Source organism: Euprymna scolopes, chromosome 5, assembly GCF_053919585.1.
Source record: "Euprymna scolopes isolate OS-2025 chromosome 5, ASM5391958v1, whole genome shotgun sequence".
NCBI lineage: Eukaryota > Metazoa > Mollusca > Cephalopoda > Sepiida > Sepiolidae > Euprymna > Euprymna scolopes.
In genome coordinates this window covers 177,404,872-177,424,293 of record NC_136486.1, presented here as the reverse complement: position 1 = coordinate 177,424,293, position 19,422 = coordinate 177,404,872, and the positions used below count along the sequence as shown (strand labels likewise).

At 32.4% G+C, this 19,422-nt stretch overlaps 1 protein-coding gene across 1 annotated transcript in view; it reads right to left on the bottom strand.

Annotated features, from left to right (window-relative positions):
• Positions 1-19,422, bottom strand: part of LOC145277050 (rho GTPase-activating protein 6-like) — an 840,447-nt gene that overhangs the window by 613,673 nt on the left and 207,352 nt on the right. The window contains exon 2 of the mRNA XM_080128704.1: positions 14,776-14,846. The gene's annotated coding sequence lies outside the window, so the exon portion shown is untranslated. The remainder of the gene's footprint in view (positions 1-14,775; positions 14,847-19,422) is intronic.

Below are 19,422 nucleotides of genomic sequence, written 5' to 3'. Positions count from 1 at the left end.
CGAATTGATCTGGAGCTTATATAGAAGATGAAAAATAAAAATGGACAATATAAACATATATACTAATACATTGAGATTTATTCTTTTATTAAATATGGATGTTACATCGATTAGAGGTGTAGAATAAGTAAATTCCTCATACCTAAGTATTTCGAAGCATAATGCTTTTTATCAGAAGAGAAGCAAAGGTGCTAGGTAACATATTAGAGGTGCGACATCTAGCGATAACTATAGGAACAAAATAATGGAGCGTAAGAGAGAAAGGGTAATACATTGTACTGTGGGGGTAAGGAACTAGAAAAACTACAATGACCTATTTGATAGAATCTTCGTTCAATGAATGAACATTCGGAAGAAACCTCATGAATGGTGCGTTTATCTAACGCTTCGTTGCATCTCTTTTTTGATAAACAATTGTTGTGGCGGAGAGACTTAGCACGTGTGTTTGCAACTACAAAGTAATTGCAATGTCTGCTATGCTGGTGAATGAATCTGAATTATTTCGCTCCAAATGTAATTATCGCTGGACCTTGCACCTCTAATATGTTAGTTCAGTCATCATAATTCATTTTACAATCCACTCTGATCCTTGGGTGCAATAAAAATAGGCGGCATTACATTTGGAACGCCCCTTGTATATTGAGAGGTGACAATATTTTACGTCATGCATGGGAATATGCGTGTGCCAAGTTCGAATCATGTTCGTTTTACAGAAACATTTTCATCCAGAATCTAAACACTTTATGTCCTGAATTATGATGTAGATGATTAAAAAATATTAATTGTTTATTTTATGACCTGAATTATGATGCAGATAATAACAAAAATATTTATTGTTCATTTTATGACCTAAATTATGATGTACATGATTAAAAAATATGTATTGTTTATTTTATGACGTGAGTTATAATGTAGATAATTACAAAAATATTTATTGTTCATTTTATGACCTAAATTATGATATAGATGATTAAAAATATTTATTTTTTTCATTTTATAACATGAATTATGATGTAGATGATTTTAAAATATTTATTGTTCATTTTATGATCTAAATTATGATATCGATAATTAAAAATATTTATTTTTTTCATTTTATGACCTGAATTATGATGTAGATGATTTAAAAAATATTTATTGTTCATTTTATGATCTAAATTATGGTGTAGACGATTTACCAAACATTTATTGTTCATTTTATGACCTAAATTATGATGTAGATGATTTACAAAACATTTATTGTTCATTTTATGACCTAAATTATGATGTGAATGATTAAAAACATTTATTGTTTATTTTATGACCTAAATTATGATGTAGATGATTTAAAAATATTTATTGTTTATTTTATAACCTAAATTATGATGTAAATGATTAAAACAATATTTATTGTTAATTTTAATTAGTTTAAAGGGTAATTATATTATATATATATATATATATATATATATATATATATATATATATATATATATATATATATATATATAGTTATTTATAGTTATTATTCCAAACACAGGAGATTTATTTAACAATGATAATATTTTATTCATACGTAAATGTAATAAGTTATACACGTGTTTCGTTGAATAGCAGAACTTATTTCCTTATAATAAAAACGATATGAGAAGGCAAAAAATGTCCATTAAAGGAAATGGAAATTCTTTAAAGTTTGAAAAATCATAAAAAATTTTACTTATTATATAGATATCCTTCCGAACTCGGTGGATTCATCACCCGCGAGCAGACATCATTTTATAGCGTTATATTTGATTAATTAGAAAAATGGAAAAAATTGAAAAGACAATAACTGTCTTCTGCCAAAGGAAGAAGTTCCATGAGAGCATGAAAGCGGTCTACATTCGCATGCATATCCTAGTTAGGGGAGGTGACTATGTTACGTTTTTGCAACTTTAGCAGGGAGGTGTCCACGTCCTCCTATATACAGCGCCTGGAATTCCCATATTATAACCCATCTTATATTGACTAAACTCAACGTTGCTTAACTTTGGCGAACTAACGAGAACCGGGATGCCAACAGGATACATTATTATTATTCCCTATTGGTTATAATATTGTACCCAATATATAGTAATGATTTCCAAAGTTTTAAAAAAATTACACATTCCAAACATAAATGCATATATATATATATATATATATATATATATATATATATATATTACATAATTTAAATAAAATGGAATTCGAAGTACAATAAAAAAAATATTTTTAAAATATTTAAATATGTTTTTTTTTTAGCCTTCTTAAGTGTTAGATTATTTTGGTACACCCTATACATAATACCTTCTTATTATTGGTACACCCTATACATAATACCTTCTTATTATTGATACACCATATACATAATACCTTCTTATTATTGGTACACCCTATACATATATACCTTTTTATTAATTTGATTTTACCATATCCCTTTTCTCTCTTTTTCATGTTTTCTGCTTTCTTAATTATTTTGAATATCTATAAACTATTTAATAACTTTTTTAATGCAAATCTGATGAATTTCATATTTGTAGTTTTTTTCAATGCATTAACCTGCAAAATTTATTGTATATTTTGCAAACCTCTTTTTTCTGATGAGAAGAATTGCATTTTTCGAAACTCCATGGAATATGCGTTTTCTTGTTTATTTGTATTCTTTGTCAGATAATTAAAATTTTGTATACCTTTCTTACAAGTTTAAAATGTTCTTTTTTTTTAATTTGATCAATTTTTCAATCACCGCTCCCGTGGATCGATCGGTCAAACTGCTGACTATCAACGCGATGGTTCTATGTTCAATCCTTTGCTTGGGAGAGATGCTAGTCTAGCGGCACTGATGACTTGTGATACAACGAAACAGGATTGTATGTCAATTACTATATATATATATATATATATATATATATATTCTATTGTTTAACACATACGTGCTCGACCAACATCTTCTGCTGTATCGAACATTTAAGCTTTATACTTCACCAACATCTTCTGCTGTATCGAACATTTAAGCTTTATACTTCACCAACATCTTCTGCTGTATCGAACATTTAAGCTTTATACTTCACCAACATCTTCTGCTGTATCAAACATTTAAGCTTTATACTTCACCAACATCTTCTGCTGTATCGAACATTTAAGCTTTATACTTCACCAACATCTTCTGCTGTATCGAAAATTTAAGCTTTATACTTCACCAACATCTGAATGAAGACGTGCTAAGTCTCACCATTCCATAACACGTAAAAGAAAGAAAGAAAACAAGTTTCGGTATTAAGATTCTGCTATGACTCAAAATATCAAATTTAATTTCCATAAATGAATATGTCTATTTATTGAATGTGATTTTGAAAAATTTTTTGGCTTTAAAAATTTAATATCTTTGATTTTGTATTCCATATCAACAGTGCTTACTTTCTATTACGTAATGTATACATATATACATATATATATATGCATATATATATGTATATATATGCATATATGTACATATATATATGTATATATGTACATATATATGTATATATATATGTATACATATGTATATATGTACATATATATGCACCCAGTACTACCTACCTCATGGTCGGGTCACTGGCGACTAAACTGGTTCCCCCACCAGACTTGTTTGGTGAGAAGGGTGGCTAGTCTCCCTGAAGGATTAAAAAAAGACCTTCCAAAGGGCGAATGAACCCTTTTTCGGGATCAACAGCCAACTAGCACCGTGTGTGTTTGTGTGTATGTATGTGTGTGTTGGGGTGGAGAGGGCTTCCGTAAGCCGTGGTGAAGGCAACCTTTCTAGAAGCAAATCACTGATTTAAAAAACCATAAAGCGGGAGACCATTATACGCATTAAGCTGGTCTGCAGTTTAACTTGTTGCTGGCTATCTTGCTCTTGCTTATTGCTGGATCTCAACATTTTGAACCGAGAGAGAGACTTAGCTGTCGTACAAAGCTATGAATCTGTAACATCATCTGTGTATAGATACTCCCTCAGGCATTTGTCTATTAAAATGGTCCTGTGGCGACGGAAGTCATTTTTGGCTCATGGACTTTAAGTCTCTGAGGGAGTGGCACTTGTCTGACAAGACGTTGCAATCATCATATGTATATATATGCATATATGTACATATATGTATATATATGTATATATGTGCATATATATATATATATATATATATATATATATATATATATATATATATATATATATATATATATATATATATATATGACGTTTACATTTAGCTACTGTCTCTCAGATCCAGGAATGTCTAATTCGATATTTATTATGTCATACCGATGTGAATCGTCTTAAGTTTGAGTATATGTATTTCATACAATAAAATGAGTTCCCGAACAATAACTGAAAATATTTTATTTTTGAATGTAATGCAATATAAATTTTATTTATAATTGACAAATTATTTTGCAAATTCTGAAAATCTGAGGAGAGTTGATTGAAACGAGAACATTTAATCGTGCACATTCTATTTGTGCATAATACACGGCGTACAGTTATGCGTGTCTCTCATTCTACACTTATTAACTTCACTAAGTTTTTTGACCCTGTACTAGGACGGGTATGTAATCTAGTAAAATTGTTGGTGAGTGGCGAAAACAATTTCTATTCTACAATCCACGTGTTTTGTCTCTCACGAAGAAAAATTGCAGTTTAAGCTTTGAATTCGCAAAAATAGCACAAAACTGTGTGAAAACTCGTTTCTCAATTCGATTATTTAGCACCTTTTATCCACATACAAAGGACGTAATCCGTTTCTGTTAAAAATAAGTCAGACAAAGGCCGTATTTTGAAATGGACGAGTTTTTTTTTTTTTTTTTTTATATATTTTATTATATTTTCACCCCAAACAAGGCACATTGCCACTTTGGTGTAGGGGGCTACTATCAGGGGAAACATCTACTGGGGCACTATGTAGGGATTAGGGCAGCGAGATGTTGGTTCACGTTGCACTTGAACTTATGCATTTCAGTACAGTTGGGGAAGCAGTGACCTGGAATGGAATTCCAAAGTCTAGCAGTTCTGGGGAAGAAACTACTGGAGTAGAACGATCTTTTACATCTAGGGATCTCTACAGTGTGGGGGTGGGATTTTGCAGCTTGTCGGGTCTGTCGAGGGTGTTCACGTCGTGGGGGCACAAGTGCTTGCAGTTCTTCAGAGCATTCACCATTATAATACTTGTAGAACAGGCAGAGGGATGCAACGTTTCGACGATGGGACAGAGGCTGAAGTTTTGATGCCAGTTTAGGGCCTATCAGATTTGCGACTCTCTTTTGAACCCTGTCAAGGAGAGAGAGACTAGTAGCCGATGAGTTGTGGCGAAATTCACACACGCTGTGTATATCTTCATATATATACTAGTAGGCAGTGCGGCATTGCCCTGTGGTAAGATACCCTTGCATATGATATAATTCAGACAGATTTCGTATTTATTATTATAGAGTCAATTCTCTATCGATTATTATATTGCACCCAATATATAGAAGTGATTTTAAAAGTAAAATAAATAAATAAATAAAACGTGAGTACCGTAACCTGGAATCGAAACCAAAACATATATCTCTCCATCTGAGTAACGTTTATACACATATAAAATGTTTTTAAAAAATAACGTTGTTTAACCTATAAATGCATAGTTGCGCATGCGCACAAGAGCAAATCTGTCAATTATATAAAATTAATAAAACCATAGACACATTGGACAATTAAGGTAGTTTAAAAAATAAGCTCAAATGTTGATCAATCATTCATAAATCGTTTCCAAAATAATTTTAATCAATTAAAACCATTGATGCGAGTTCTAATGCTCATCTGACCTTTTTTATAAAGATGTGCTCTGATGAACTTATTGCATTTGTGCCCCCTCGATATATATATCCCTGACAAACCCGCTTAGCAACAAAATCACACCCCTTCACCGTTGAGCTATCTAAATGATAGAAAGCTTTTCTACTCTCTATCTCTCTTCCCTTTAACAGCTAGATTTTGGAATTCCTTTCCTGCTATCTGCTTCCCTGACTGTGCTGACATGCAGAAGTTTAAATGTAACGTAAACCAACATCTTGTTGATTTTTTCCAGGCATGGTTATAAATTGTTTCCCCACACATCCAAGTGGCGATATGCCTTGTTAGGGGGTAAACGTGATTAAAAAAATTATATTCACGTTAATTTCAGAAGAATTTGTTTTCCTTTGACTTTCATTTAGAAAACGTTGTTATTATCTGGTGAATAGGTATACTATATATATATAACAGCCTCATAGGTTTCAGTTAGAGTTAATCGAACTCGAGGATCAGAAAAATCAGAACATTTTGGTGTATCGGAATCGGAAAAACTTTATCCTTATTTCTGATTCCAAAAACGATTCTTTTAAGTTTTTCCAGACCCTAAAAATTATACAACCACAATCTATTTATTTATCTATTTATTTATTTATTTACAGCATATGACTAAGAGTCACGGACCGGAATTGAGAAATCTAATTTTTCTATGTAGCATTGATTCTCTGATTATAATTTTATTTGTTTTTATTGGTTAATTAGAGAGAACAGAGTAAATAGTTTATAGTTCACTTGCTTATTCCTTTATCAAATTTATTTTACCATATTTTGATACAGGTGTAGTACGTATCTCAGAGAATTCACAGTTTAATATTTAACGCTTTAAACTGCTGGACAAGGTTTTTCTATCTTGTGGCGCCGCTCTGATCTTTTCAGTGTCTGACCAGCGCGTTGGCACCAGAGAAAAACAGAGATGAAAATCTCAATTAATTTATCCAAATTTTATATGGAAAATAATGGGAAGACATTTAGAAAAATTTCAAATTAAAACCGAACTTATATCTACATTTAAAAGTATACTCTCTCCTCAAACTAGATTCTATTTTCGGCGATTATATGTGAACACAATAAATAAAATTATTATTTTTGTATATTTCGTATAGGGTTAGTTGCACAACTAACCCCACACAAAATACTTCTTAGTTCCTTTTAAAACAGTTAATTTTTTTTTTTACTATTGTGGCAAACTTATAAAATCATACGTAATAGCTTTAATTTCGTATTACGACTCAGACTTAGAGCTGGTAGTATGAAAGAGGTGCATTGTTTATCACTTTTAATAATGGAATGTTTTATACTAAAGTTTGCTCAGAAACATTATAATTAAAAAATATTTGCAACTCAAATAAGATATTATCATTATAGCTAACCCACACTGGCTTTTACTTAGAATGGTGCATCTTCTCCAAATTATATTATTTCAAGTAATAGTACGAAGACGGACACTCCACGAGACTAGATGTATTTGTCATGGAATCCAGTAATCCAAGAGAAAGATATATTTAAATGGTCAATTGAGTTGAGAAAAATTATGTTCTCATCTTCTTTACAAACTCATTGTTTGAGGGGGGGGGGAGAACTTTAATGGAATATTCGAATATCTATGGATCGCATGCACCAAAAGAAAGGGGCATTGATTTCTGAGAACTCTGACTGCAGTAAAACGAGACAAAAACATCCCTGTGTAATACTGACAAGTTTCCCGTTCACATCTATGAACGAGTACGCAAGAGTCAAACTGGGCTGGAATGTCACTTAAGTGCACATGGCAGAACGGCATTGACCTGAGGAGATAAGCTTCTGTCAATCATAACACACACACACACACACACACACACACACACACACACACACACACACACACACACACACACACACACACACATATATATACACATATTTAGTTCTAAATACATTAGCTAAATTCAAATATATTGATATCGTGATTTTTTATCATAGTGTTCATATTAATTTATATATCTTTATACACAGACATGGCGAAATAGAATAGACACTCATAGAAACATATAATTTAAAGAATAAAATAAAAATAAATGGTCACAAAATACTTGGTTGACATTTCCTTTGCTATTTTTAAGTCTAGGACCTTTTTAGGCATGACATTGGTCAGTCGACCAATAATTTCTTGCTATGTCTGACGCAAAAATGCTAAAAGTTCATGCTTAGAAGATGTCTTTCTTTCCTTTATGTGAAGGTTCCAGACAAATATGTTCTAAAGATTTTTAATTGGATTCATATCCGAGAACTGATTTAGCCATGGAAATTTATTAATCCCATTTTGGCTCAATCAATACTGTATCACTCTAGCAAGTGATCATCCATAAATAGGTTCATTTTACCATTTGAGAATATTGGTAGGAGTCATTCATGTAATATTGAAATATATTTAGCAGAAATGATGTTTCCTTCGAACTCCACCAGGTCGGAGCGACCAAATTGCACTCCATACCATAACTAAGAAACACCCATGTTTTGCCGTTGGATGCAATCTTTTGAAATCTTGCTGTCGGGAAATAATGTAAATCGTGACTTATCAGAGAAAATGACATCGGTCCAAAAGGTCATAGGTCTCTCCACTATCTCACGAACCCAATCTTTCCTGTGCTTGATATTGGAAGGGTGAAGAAGAGTTTTCCTTCTCGCAGCTCTACAATGGTAGCCATGCGTATATTGCAATATCAGATGGTTTGCAACGGGAATCCCCTTCACCATTTCTTTTCACAAGACACAACTGTTTTTTCAGAGGGCCCGGGGTGACTTGGATGAAGATTTGTACAATCTTTATCCTCTCTTGTGAAATGTACGATCACTCTAATGACAATAGAAAGTCATATTGAAAAATTTCCTGTTATTTTGAGTTGGCTAAGACTGCCTTCATATTGACCCATTATACGTCCTTCCAGAAATTCCATAGCCCTTGAGCCCCTAGAGGGGCAGAGGCTATCTACAACTTTTGTAGATGTTTTTGTAGCGAGGAGTTCTTGTTAGAGGGTGAGGGTGCTGGCCCCACGCCCAACCTTTCCAGAAGGTACATACAGCGCCTAGCTTTCCCAAATAGTCACCCATCTGGTACTGGCCATGCTCAACGTTGCTTAACTTCGATGATCTGGCCAGAACCGGTGTGTCAACGTGATTGTGCCATACATTTTTTTTTCGTGACATGCTTTAATGTTGTTAGATTTTTTTTTAGACGATAGTCACCACTTATCAAGACCCGGAGGCCACTCGAGGATAAGGGTTATTGCGTGTACAGTAATCAATGGGATAATATCGTAGTACTCGTTAGTAATGGAAATTTGATAAATTGGATTACTAAGGGGGCGGTTTATAAGGAATTTATTTATGTTGGACTTGAAGACATCCAAGTTGTAGTCAAGTGGGAATCAGGCAAACGAAACAGAATTCCACAGGCGTACACTTCTAAGACAGAAGCATTGTTCATGGAATCTACAATATATTTAGGCACAGATAAAAAAGTGGGGGAAATTATTGACAGTGGTTTCAGCTAGACTGGTGTTTTTCGTGAAAGATTAGCGAGAGGGGACCAAAGATTGGAGCGCAGACGAGCATTTGCCATAGAAATAACGATAAAACAAAGATAGGCTCGAAACGTCTCTTTTGTGAGAGAGAGGTTGCATGGAAGAGAAAAGGACATCCCCCACTAAGCCACGAAGTCAAGGCAGGATACGCTGAAATTTCAGCAGTATTTTTATTTGTGAAAATAAATAATCATATATTAACCTTAGGAAAATTATTTATCTTATTGTATATTATTTTCTGTCATGCATATGTATATGTACATAAATATATATATATATATATATATATATATGTGTGTGTGTGTGTGTGTGTGTGTGTGTGTGTGTGTGAATTGAAATGTATAAAAAAGAATACGAAAAGTATAAAAACTTATAACGTTTCTTTATTCGTTTTCAATTGGTGACGTGCAGAAATACAAAATAATATTATGAAAAAAATTTTTTTAACTTTTTTTACAGGTACATCATTTTCGACCGATCCTTCAGTCTTCATCGGTGTAGTGAAAGTATTTATATGCATATATACACACATAAACGCATGCATATATACACATATACATATACAAACAAGCACACATGCACATACATACATGTTTGCACATATATTTACACGTAGAGACAGCTATACATATATACACAAGTCTACATAAGCGAATGTAGGGAGAGAGAGAGGGAGAGAGGAAGAGAGGGGGGAAGAGTTATAGGTGTGCGAGAAATACACACACACACACATATATATATATACGATAATATGAAGAAAGTTAACACTTAAAGAAAATGTGTTTTGAAAAAGCACACACGCACATACATGCACACACATACACATACATCGACATATACATACATATATACATATATATATACATACACATACATACACATATATACACATATACTGACGTGTACATACACTTTCATGTACATATACACATACACTCGCATAAATACATATATGCGTACATAATACGTACACACATACACATACATAGACCAATGTATATGAGAGTATAAAGAAAGAAACAATTAGGGGAAATGTGAAGGTTTCGGAAAGAGTTAAAACAAAAAAAAAGGTTTACCCCATCTCACCATGCATTTCAGTCTTAAGGAAAATGTTTATGGAAAGTCTTTGTTGTTATAAAACTTGTAGCCATTGAGTAGTCCTAGGTTTTTGTTAAGGCTTGAAGTGTGCGTGTTGAGTTTTAGAATTTTTTTTTTTTTTATATTTTCGTCTCTGGTGGTGTGTAATAAAACTGGATGCTATGAGGATATGTCTGATGTTGTCTATTGTGTGGTTAGGTAAATTATAGTGGATATCAACTGGATGCTGTGTAGATTTGTCTCTGATGTAATGTTTGTGGTTATTAAGGCTTAGGCGGAACTCCAGGCCTGTTTCCCCCACGTAAGTGCCTTTTGTGCATTCGGTGCAGTATAACAGATATATTACATTTGAGCTATTGCAATTTAGAGGGGAAAGTTTGAGAGTATACAGAAGGAACAGATTAGGGAAAATGTGAAGGTTTCGGAAAGAGTTAGCAAGAGAGGAGAAAAAAAAGGTTTACCCTAGTTCACCGTGGATTTCAATCCTAAGGAAAATGTTTATGGAAAATCTTTGTAGTTATAAAAATTGTAGTCATTGAGTAGGCCTAGGTTTTTGTTAAGTCCTGAAGTGTGCGTGTTGAGTTTTAGAATTATTTTTTTTTCATATTTTTGTCTCTAGTGTTGTGTAATAAAATTGGATGCTATGAGGATATATATATGAAAATTAAGTTCAAATATATTGATAAGGAAAATCTTATTTATAATTTTCATAATATATATATATATATATATATATATATATATATATATATATATATATATATATATATACACTGATTAGTTGCATTCCAATAACCAAAGTAAAAGTCAGGTATTATATATGTGTTCACGGCATTCTACAGCCTTGGGTAATAATGGATATCCGCTGTAAATGTGCCTGAGCATGTAATTGTGAAGCAAGAGTTGCGCAATTTTCAAGTACACATCTATTGAATCAGCACTACTTCATTCCAGTGCTAACAGAAATCTATGACTACTGGACACACACACACACACACACACACACACACACACACACACACACACACACACACACACACACACATATATATATATATATATATATTTCTGTGGAAATATATTTTATTTTCTTATAATATATGCCAATCCTTGTTTAGTAAGCTTAATTACATAGCAATATAGTGAATGGATGACAAAAGACTATATTCCAAATTTCATGATGGTGACCATCTTATAATTTATTCCTTTAATTCAGTTAACATTTAAAATTCTTGACAGTATCTCTTTCGTGGCGCAAAATCAATTACTTAATTATTATATCAATAAGTGAATCTATTTTGCCATAACTCATCAGAAGAAATAGCAACAATCAACCCGTCAAAGGAACTAAAGTGCGTTTTGACATGATTAAAATCCGAAAATTGGAAAAGAAGCTGCAAATACCTTATAATATGTTGCCTTTTGACGGATTGTTGCTATTTTTCTGATGAGTTAAGGGCAAAATAGATTCATTAATTGGTATAATAATTAAGTGATTGATTCTGCACTACGAAACAGATACTGTCAATTGAATTAAAGGAAGAAATTATCAGATGGTCAATATAATGAACTTTGTAAGTTAGTCTTATATATATATATATATATATATATATATATATATATATATATATATATATATATATATATATATATATATATATACTTGATTCATATTGCTATGTACTTGACCTAACTATCCGGATCTACTCTGCAAAGGAATTTACAGGGATTGTGTTATATTTAGTCCACCCGGATATATAGAGAACATTCTAGAGAACAAACCATAATGCTTGTATTTTGAATTAATGGTTACAGAGATGAAACTACTTTCACACACTTTGAACGATAGAACACATGACATAATTGTGTAACATTTATTATGTCTCAACTGTTAGACTTTCAACATCCGGCACATAGACAATGTATTGTGGGTAGAATGGTAGAAAGGATATGAATTGTCGATTTCTTGCTAGAAAGTTTTAAACGAATATTTGCTACGGAAACGTATAAAAAGAGTAAGCAATACGTGGGAGTCTGGTATCATGGGAGCAGAAAAATACGACATTTCCTCCGTCCTAAAAAGAAACAGAAGTTCCTGAGGTATCGTCTCATAATAACAAAAATATACCTCTATCTCAAAGGAGAATGATATACCTGGGAGAATAACCCTAAATTAATTGAAAGACGGTTTTATGACAACAGAATCAATATTACACTATCGATCCCGATTAAAATATAGTACAATAATAGATTAAATCGATTTTTTTTCAGTTACTTAAAAATGCCTAGTCATAAAAACAGTATTGTTAAGATACCCTTGGTCAAAATTAACGCGTAGTATCTGTTCATATCGAAGTACTGCGTATATATAGACATAACATTACAATAAAATTAAAAATGTATATCACAAAACATTTATTATGAACTGTTTAAAATAGATATGCAAACTAAACATTCGTTTGTCTAGAGAGTTTTTCAAAATTCTATGTAGCATGAGCAACAGGTCGACTATGGGTGATGTATCGATGTATCACTAATCTTATTGTCATGGTTGTCTACTGGGCTGAAGCAGATACGTTTGTGACTGAAAAGACCAATGTGGAAGTGTCAGTCTCTGTTGTAAAATTCATTATTTATGATGACTGTATTGTTGGTCTTTTTTACTTTCTTTTCGGTATGAATAAGGCTCCTCAACAATGTTCGAGTTTTTCTTGATTTCAGACGTTGGTTCACAGTTCTGTAAAGGCACCCCAGAATTCAAAATCGATAGCCTTCATGTCGCTCTTTACAACATTCTGGCATTGGAACTAGGGGAGGCCTGTCGACGTCTCCATATAAGATGTCCTATGGATCGCGTTCATCCTCCATGCAGGATGGAATACTGCTGCCATATCTGGGCAGGAGCTGCTAAAAACAGCCTATCCTGCCTTGACAGAGTACAAAATAGACTTTGTGGCTTAGTGGGGGATGCCCTTTTCTCTACCCTGCAACCTCTCTCCCACAGAAGAGACGATGCGAGCCTATCCTTGTTTTATCGTTATTTCCATGACAGGTGCTCGTCTGAACTCCAATCTCTGGTCCCCTCTCGACAATCTTTCACGGAAAACACTCGTCTAGCTGAATCCACCGTGAAAAAAATTTCCCCCACTCTTTATCTGTGTCTAAATCAAAACGTGGATTCCATGAACAAAGCTTCTTTCTTAGAACTGCACGCCTGTGGAACTTTGTTCCGTCTGCCTGCTTCCCACCTGATTACAACTTGGATTTATTCAAGTCCAACGTTAACAAATTCTTAATGAACCGCCCCCTTAAGTAAACAAATCTCCACACTAACGTAATGTACTTGCAATAACCCTTATCCCCGAGTGGCTTCCGGGCCTTGATAAGTGGTGACCACTGTAAAAAAAAATGCAGTAAACGTGGCCCAACCAGCATTATCTACGTTGCAAAGTAGGTTTTACATGCTAAGAAGGCTCACACAGATGCCAATAATGCAGCAGAGGCTTATGTAAGTGGAAGCAATGAGTCGCAGCTCATGTCAGCCTTTCGCATTTATTTATTAATTGATTAAAGATTGAACGCTAGAACGAGACAGACGTGCATAGTATACATTGCAAATCATTTGAAATTCTAATCTATTATAAAAGCACATATGATGGATCATAGTTTAAATTTATAGGAGCAGAGAATAAATTGACTGATTGACGAAGCAGATAAATTTTTTCTGGAAATCTGAATTTTGAAATAGTTAGCCAATAAAGTTAATCGGCGAGACATGTAATAAGATAAGCGGCGTTCTTATGGAGCCCTGTTATCCACGTTAACTTGGTAAAAGAATTAGAATTGTGAAAAGTCTGAAAAATGTAAGATGCCGCCAGCCAATCAGCTGCGTGCTTGAATTGGGTTTATAAATCAGTTCTTAAAATATTGTCTCGTATATAAGCATCAATTTCTTTCCAGTCACGAAAATGAGATTGAACAAAATATATCACCTGACGGTCAATCTAAATTAAGCGAATAAGGTTATCATAGAAAGGAACAGCGTCTCTAATAATAAATAAGTACTTGTCTAAATATGTACAATAGTTGAACAAATGGAATGGGTTGTATTTAATAGTGAATCACAAAGAATCTATAACGATAAAAAACGTAGTACCTTTCCAATCTTTTTAAAATTCGTTGCAAGTCAGAAATTTACCTTCTTACTAAATTGCGATGAAAAATTTCAGTAAAACCAAATAAAATGCTTACCTCATTTAATTGTAATAAACTTTCCTTTTCCAAGCACGTGTTTTAAGAGATAGAAACTCTATCGTGACAACCTGGAAAAAAAAAAGAAATATACATGAAAATTATTTTGAATGCATGAAGAAAATCTGATTGCATATATTTTTTAATTTCTAAACTTATTTCCTATATAAACTGAAATACGAAAAGAATAAAATCCTTTTCATTATTAAAAGAACAGGAATAAATGTGAAATGGAATTCAAAGACGCATCTCTGCTCTGACTGACGTCAATGGTAGATATTGCTTTGTTTGAGTCTCTAATCCTGCGCTATCATACAGCGTACTTTCTTTAAAATTTCGTAAAAGCTGCATCGGTTAGGTTTCGATCCTGGTTTTTTAGCTGCTTTGATAGGAGTTGTAAACAGCGAAATAGTATTGTCTGTGGACGACACTATATATATATATATATATATATATATATATATATATATATATATATATATATATATATATGCACTATGTATATAAGATTAAGGGAGGTGGTGTTTGATCAACACTGCTGAGGAGCCCTAATGTAATATACTTTTTTGTTTTTAAATCCCCGAAACAGTGTTTCATGGTAAACAACTGATGATCCCTTAACAAATAAATTATTAGTACTATAGTAAATTCGAGAGCGAGTTGATGCAGTGATTGCAGGTGATTAAATGACTTACTGACTAGATGGTTTTCTAACGAATGATGAAAAATATTTTTTTATTTTTAGTATAGTTTTAAAGGTTAAAAACTTCAAAGACTATATATATATATATATATATATATATATATATATATATATATAAAGATATATATATATATATATATATATATATATATATATATGTAGATTTGGTGTTGATTTTTTTAAACGATAATATGATTAACTTAGCGTCTTCACCTTGAAGTTCATGTTTCTTAGAAAATCGCCAATATGTTTATTTGGACGTAAACAGATAATAATTTGTTAAATTATTTATTTATTAGTAGTAGTAGGGCCCCCGAAACATGCATGTCCGTAGATTACTGTTTTTACAAATAACACACACACACACACACACACATACACACATATATATATATATATACATGCATACACACACATATATATATATATTTATAATATATATATATATATATTATAAATATATATACATATATATATTATAAAGGAAAAGTTAAAAATGGTTTATATATTTTTTCTATTTCGTCCTTATTCCAAAGTTTCCAAAGTTTCCTAGCATTTTCATTATTGCGTATATTTCGCATTTTCCGCCAATACGCACATCCACAACTTATACACATATTATAATATATGAACAGAATAGGCAAAAATAAGTGTAGTGTTGTCTTCAAGCGTACACTTTATCTTGCAGCATAAATTTTTCTGTTTACACACACACACATACTCACACACATATACAAAAACAAACACACACACGCATATATATATATATATATATATATATAAGCATCAAATGAAATTAAGGGCATTTTTTAATTTTGTTTACTTTGATGAAATTAATTTTTGACGTACATTATACGAAATTGAATTTACTCGGGATCAAAAGAAATAGAGTTTGACAGAACTTCTTAATTTTTGCATTCAAATTCTTTAAATTTTGTTCATATTTATTTTTTTCAACATTAATTTTAATGTTTTTTTTTCTGTGTTTTTAAAATTGTCTGCTTTTTTATTGCAATTCTAGTTTCGATATCCATCGAATCTTTTTTAATAATTTATTTTGTCTGAAATTCTTCTGTAAACTTTTGGAGGGTTTGATTTCGTTCATTTTCTAAGTTTGTTAGGACACGCGTCCTAATGTCCGCATCTCAACCAGAGGTCAATCTTTGTCTGCACTCAGGTCTGCATGTTTGAATTCGTTGCAATGTTTATTTACCATGGCTGTGTACGTTGTGAAATCATCTTCGTCATTCTGCAAATTCAGAAATGACCAATGCTTATGGAATAAAGAGACGTTCGGGCTAAATAGTTCTGTAAGAAGTTTCACCGTCTCGGCGAAAATAATTCCGAGGTGTTACGTGGTACAATAAAATCCACAAACTTATTATGCTCGGCCGCCTTTATTTTTCGTAATAATAAACGAACATTTTTCTGGGTCGACCACTGTTTGCAGTCGATACTAAAAAATCTTCATACCGACGAAAATAAGTTTCAAATGATTTACATTCTTCAGGTCCGTAGAAAAAAATTGTCAATCGCATTCCATATTGAATCGTGTGAAAATGTGTTAGCATTATCGGTGGATGTATTATTTTTATGACGAGTAAGCAGCTCTTTCGTGTGCTGTTGATTGTCATATTGCTTGGCCTATAACTTCATTAGTTGTTCTTATTGTCTTTCATCTGAGCTCTTCTGGTGTCCAGATAATAGTTGTTGATATTGTAGTCTTTCCTGTGTACGTTGTTGCTGTTGTTGTTGTTAATTTTGCAGTTTTAATAATAGCTTCAATGTAATTTGTAAAGCGTCCATTTTTGTATGATGGGTAAAATACTAAATTTACAGAAATGTAACAGAACCGTGTCCAGATAAACCAGTTTTTAGTATTTTTAGAACTACTGGGGGAATAGGAAACAGTATTTAGTTTCCTTTTACTACTTTGCAAACGGACGTTAAACATACAGTTTTAAATTCCTCAGAAAGAATATTTCTTCCAAGAAGAATGTCTTTTTCATGAACGAGAAAAAAAATATATTTAATATTTTTTCAAAGCAAATATATTTTCTCATAGTACAGAAAAAGTATTAACCGTGAAAAGGCCGGAAACCGTATTTACTTTCTTTGGTAAATAAAAAAAAAGTTCACTGACACACTTATTTAATGATGCGAGTAAAAAACACGAATAGATCGCATTTCTCTTTCTTTGGTATTTACGGGTGCATATAGATGTCGTGAGAGTCTCGAGCAAAGAGAAGATAAATATTAAAATAGTCTTACTCTCCACGCGTTCGCAATTCAAATTTTTATGTCCACGCACACATTTGTTTTTCGCGAGTTCATTTTTTCCTTTCATCAGTGTTTTCCGAACACTTGCTTGGTTTGATTTCCGTCGTGAGTTCTCTTGAATGCTAGGGGGTATTTTAAATTAAAATGACCTCTGAGAGTTCAAATTCAGACGTCGCCACTTTTATAGCCCCGTTAAAAATTACAAAGGGAAACAGAACGCCAAAATAAAGTAACATACGACGGACGACCTAGGTTGGTCCGACGAACGACCTAGGTTAGTCCACTGGATATCAACGAACAACAAAGGTTGGTCCACTGGATATCGAGTGACACTTTATGGCTTAGTCTTCCGGTATTTATTGAGATTAGAATAGTATATCTGCAGGTAACATTGGTTAGTTACAACAGTTACCCAGCACCTTCTCCACTCTTCTGATAAGGATCAATGGGCTTGGAAATACTTATGTGTAAGGAGCATATATCCCGTACTCCTAAGTGATGTAATTTCCCTATGGAATTATAATTTACAAGGATTTATTATTCGACATTAAATTCTGAGTTTAATGCCGAATAATACATTATAATACAATTTTAATTTACAGCCTTAAACTGTGTCCTTTCATATTAAACTCTATTTCCTATATTATTGTATTTGGCTTTTTAATCTTGTTAGGATTATTATGTTAATATTAATGTTTATATTCCGTATAAGTTTACAGAAATATTTGACTTGTAAAATTATTTCTTGATTTTATATAAAATTATATATATATATACATATACATACATATATATATATATATATATATATATATATATATATATATATATATATATATGTATGTATATGTATGTGTATGGGTGTACGTGTTTGTATATAAATTAGGTGTAATAAAAGGAGAGGAACAAAAGAAGAATCTTTCTATTTAAGTTTGTTTAGAACCAGCAACATCTCTTAATGGGAGTGTGGCATAAGTGTGAATAAGTGACAGGGCGGTGAAATATGGGAGTGGGTTGTATCTTACTGATCCCAGTCCGAAGGTGGTACGATGGATTTGATGAATGGTCTGCGCCATATCCATAATCTGTAGCTGAAGAGACGATACTGCCGTTTGCTAATGTGTCTCTACTTGTGGTATCCCTAAATGAGAGATTTTCTTCCCTTCGCATATAAAAAAGGTCAATACTCCATGTCTTATTTAAACTGATTCAGACGAAATGAGCACAGAAATAAAAACACGTAACTTTCGATTCCAACGTGATAAAATCAAATTCAATTTCAGTGATAACTAGCAGGCCGTCTGGCATTGCCAAGTCGTAAAATACGATTTAATATGATATTTTAGTTCATGCAGGCCTCGTATCTATTATCAAGAAGTCAGGTATTCTATTGATTATTATATTGTACCCAATATATAGTAGTGATTTCAAAAGTAAAAATATATGACTTAGGTGCTATTAGCTAATATCGAAATCAAAGCTTGTATTATTCATTAGGGTCTCATTTAAATCCATATGAATATAAAAACTTAAAAAAATAACATTGTTTAACATGTAAATGTATATTTGCGCATGCATATAAATAACACGTTTAGTTTATTTACACCTACCAAGTCCCATTATTTTTGCAAAGTTTACCACTTAGCAGCTACTTACGGACATAT